Raw genomic sequence first — 4,627 nt, 5'->3', positions numbered from 1 at the left:
ATGGTTGACCTGGTGGCTGCTTGCTCAATGCGCAGTATTGCCATCTTTTATGCTGTGGCTTTTCTTTTTTTTTTTTTTTTTTTCTTTTTTTGGACTTACGGCAAATAAAACTAATACTGGTGTAATATCTCTCAGATAAAGGATCATATGACAACAGTAGCTACTTATGTGGGAGACTTCTGAGGTGCGACATCCATGGGTGTCGGATCTAAACCAGATGCAGGTCAACATTGGATTCAATGGTGAACTTGTGGCACAGCCAGTTGCAGAGAGAGAGGCTACATGTAAAGCAGCACAACTCCACAGTCAAGATCAGCATACCCTATAAGGCGAAGGAGTATACAGGAAGGTCAGGAGGCAGGGCTATTGTCATTAAACATGTTTTAAAATGTGGAGGAGCCAGTTGCATATTAAATTTCCTGATCCTTGTTTTCTTTCACAGAGCATCGTGTCTGGGAACCTCTACAAGTTCTCCATCTTTCATCTCTACTGGAGCAAATCTCCGTGGATGAGGATCAGGGTGACACCAGACTTCGCATTCACAGGATGTTGGCCACTCCCCTGCTGCCATGCCCAATTTTCACTGAAAACAGTAAGTCTAACCAGGCACTTGTAGTGATCTGATGGATGACACTTCATGAACAGTGTCCTCAACATCTGAGCCCACTAGATGTGCATTAAGAGAAATTCTCAAGGCATTGCAAGTCAGTATACTCAACTAATGAACAGAGTGCCATCTAGTAGGCTCAGAAATAGACACTGGTTCACAAAGCTTCATTAAGCCATCACAAGGCAACTTGCCAATTTGAAACAAGAATCTGAATGGCTTTTTGTTTCAGGAACAGTTTCTGAGGAGCGCGTATTCACTGTCTTTCGGGGACATCCCGAAAGACGTTGAGTTGGTTGCAGTTAATTTGAATGGACAGGATTTTACAGTTCCCTTTACAAATACAAGCAGCCACAACATTGAAAAAGTTGTTGTTCCCAACCACACTCATGGCTATATTCTGAAAGTGCTTTTGAAGACCCTGTTATGCAGCAGGTAAAAGCGCTTTACATTACATTTGTGGTATTTCATGTTTTACACATGGCAACTTCATCCTGCTTGAATCAACATATTTTCTGTTTAGATAATCAAAGATGCAACAATTCAGCACAGGCTGGACATCAACTACACCCTGACTGTTCTGCCTGAAAATAAGCCTTTTTACCAACTAGCATCAGTGATGGCGGTAACCAATGCCTGTAAGTCCTTTTAGACATGGTCAATCCTAGTGTACGAAGCAGAGTAACAGTGTTGTCTTCACAGCTCTTCCAGCCTTTGACGCTGTCTGTTCAGAGTCTGGCATCAGCTTTAAACTGGACCACCAGCCTATTGACCCCCTGTGGGAGATCCGTATAGGCTCAGAGCTGCTGACGACAGAGCTGGCAGATAAGTACGGCTACATCATTAGCAACAATAGCCAAAGACTGCTGCTCGAGGTGCCGCTCTTCACTCATGGCTACAAGTATAAGGTGACATGAGACTAGAGTATAAACACTTGTATTTAATGGATGTTTTATACATGAACATCAGTCAATATGGTGCATGTGTTTTTAGAACATTACTTTAAAGGACTTCGTTGGCACATTTGAGCTCTTCATGCGGAACTGTGAAACCGAAGGCCAAATTTCAACTATCAAGACTTGTCAGTTTATGCTACTGAACTCATTGGTAAGGAGGGTTTTTTTTTTTTTTTTTTCCTCAACTCTAAGATCCCTATATAGCTTACACAAGTGCTAAAACTCAGTTCTCTGCAGTGTGTTCGGCTGATGGCAGGATAACTGTGGTGGCTGACTTGTCTCTGACCATCACAAGTGAAGGAGTTCCTTCTAGAATCAACCTGGTAGATAGAAACTGTAGACCCAAAGAGATGGACGGCAGCAGGGCTCTCTTCTCTTTTCCAATCAACAGCTGTGGATCCACAGTCGAGGTACTGCTTTTAATGTACCTGAGCTCATTCACAATTTATATCTGGCAATATGAGCACCCAAATGTTATGCTTGATTTCTCCAGCTTGGCAAGGAGTCTGTGACTTACAAAAACGAGATTTTCTTCAGCAAGGAGTTGAATGCACCAACTGTCTCCAGAAATGATTTTGACAGGTAGACTTTCAACCCAAACTATTTAGCTAATACAACTCCCTCAACTTAATGCAAATAACCTTATTTTCTTGTCTTGCAGGGTGACAATCCAGTGTACATATGCTCTGGCTGGACTACTGTCAGTATACAGGTTTCAGTCTGACACAGCTGGGGTTGGCCATATTTGCATTCTGCACACTCCACTAAAGGTGGTGGTTTACCTGTTAAACTGAACCGCATCCTTAATACATCACATGCCAACATCTGTCTGGTCTCTCCAGGTCTACTGGGTCCAACTACAATGCAAATTTTGTCCACTCAAAGACGTGTATACACTGAACCTGTTAGTACATCAGTGTATCCCGCTTGACAGACAATGTCTCCAGAGCTAGCCTTCCAGGAATGGTCTCTAGCACTGTTGCTAGCGTGTCGAGCAACATCTCTAGCATTCCAGGCACTTGCCGGGCACAGTCACCAGCAACATCTTTAGTGTTCCGGGCACCGTCTCTAGCATTCCAGGCACTGTATTGGGCACCACTAGTGTTCCAGGCACAGTCTCTAGTGTTTCAGGCACTGTTACTAGTGTTCCGGGCACTGTTGCCAACATTACAGGCAACATCTCTAGTGTTCCAGGAACCGTTGTTGGCATACCAGGCAGTGTCTCAACAACATCTCTAGCATTCCAGGCACAGTCTCTAGTTTTCCAGGCCCTATGTCAGGCACCACTAGCATTCCAGGTACCCTTGCTAGCATATCAAGCACCATCTCACATGTTCCAGGCACAGTCTCTAGCATTCCAGTCACCGTCACTAGTATTCCAGGAAATGTTTCCAGCCCCATCGCTAGCATTCCAGGCAGTGTCTCAAGCATTCTGGGCATAGTCTCTAGCATATCAAGCACCGTCACTACAGTTACGAGCACTGTTGCTAGCGTTCCAGGAAACGTCTCCAGCCCCATCGGCACTGTATCGAGTGCCATCACTAGCAACATCTCTAGCATTTCAGACACTGTCTCCAGCATTCCAGGCAACACTCTAGTGTTCCAGGCACAGCCGCTAGCATACCAGACAGTGTCTCAAGCACAGTCATTGGCAACATCTCTAGTGTTCCAGGCACTGAATCGAGCACCAGTAGTGTTCCAGGTACGGTCTCTAGTGTCTCGGGCACAGTCACTAGCATTCTGAGCAGTGTCTCAAAGGAAGAAGCTATTAAGCCCACTACAGCGCTTCAAACACCAGTGTCATCTTCCAGATGCACCCGACGATTTTTTTCAGTGAGACCTGCTTTCCAGCCTTCTGAGGCCAAAGCATCCAGCTATCCAAACGATGTCTCAAAGGATGTAACCATTAAGCCCACTGCAGCGCTTCAAACACCAGTGGCCACTACCAGATGCCCCGAAGATGCTTTGCAATGCAACTGTTTTCCGGCCTTCTCCTCAGTACATCAAAGTATCTGGCATTCCAAACGATGTCTCAAAGAAAGTATCCGGCTTTCAAACACTGTCTCAAAGCAAGTACTAACTTTTTAAACGATGTCTCAAAGAAATTATCCGACTTTTAATGTCTAACGACTGCGTCAAGGTTTTAAACGATGTCTCAATGACAGCATGGGCTGTAAAGATACAAGAGGTAAGGTTGCTTATCTGAACTTTGTCGTCATTTGGTTACTGAAGTTTTGGTAATGGTCTTGTGTCATTCTGTTTAAATTTTCCAACAGGAGCCAGAAGGTGATCAACGCTAAAATGACACCATGATTTGGGACAGGAGGTTTTAAATGTGAACTTCAATAAACTTGGATCTTAACTCTCTTGACTGGTCATTGCAACTACACGAAAATTATGTACCTAAAATGCTCAGAACTTAATATAGCGCAGGACCTTGAGCTGCTAGGTTGGACCCCGCCTGAGGGACAAATTAATCTTTAAAGTTGGACGCTGTATAAAGTTAGTGCTTTATGTGGTTCAAAGGAAGTTTCAGGACCGCAGTGAACTCTTAGAAAAGGAATAACCGACATGTTGGTAAAATGCTTACATAATATAGATTTACATTTTTGGAAGTGATTAAGATTCTGAGTCTCAAATTCTCAACGGAGTGGCCCTGACGTCATAGCCTGCACAGCTCTAGTTTTGAGCTGGGTGTTAGGCGCAGTCAGCAGAACGCTGAGGCTGTGCTTCAGCTCTTGTGGAGCTGCAATGTAACTGGACCTGAACTTAGATGTGTGGTCTAAAATCTTTGCCAAAGGACTACAATGAAAAGTGCCAGATGGCAAAACCTGGACCATTTAACAAATGTTACTGTGAGTTGTCTTTACAAAAAGGCTTTATAAAAACTTAAACACGAACTTACCAGTGAGAAGAGGCTAATATGATCTAGTATGTTAGATGAGCAGCTCAGTTTTGTACACACTGAAGTCATGAACTTCACTCTGAACATGATTTAGGCTTTAATATTTAATCAAGGGGGCCGTGGTATTGAAGTTTAGCCAGAAAAATTGCGCATCATCCA

At 43.8% G+C, this 4,627-nt stretch overlaps 1 pseudogene; it reads left to right on the top strand.

The window, feature by feature from the left end:
• LOC116681643 (uncharacterized) lies at nt 1–2,357 on the top strand (annotated as a pseudogene).
• Nucleotides 2,358–4,627: the final 2,270 nt, after the last annotated feature.

This window comes from Etheostoma spectabile, unplaced genomic scaffold, assembly GCF_008692095.1.
Source record: "Etheostoma spectabile isolate EspeVRDwgs_2016 unplaced genomic scaffold, UIUC_Espe_1.0 scaffold00018660, whole genome shotgun sequence".
NCBI classification, from domain to species: Eukaryota; Metazoa; Chordata; class Actinopteri; order Perciformes; family Percidae; genus Etheostoma; species Etheostoma spectabile.
Note: the sequence above shows the minus strand (reverse complement) of the source record. Positions and strands in the feature narration are given on the sequence as shown.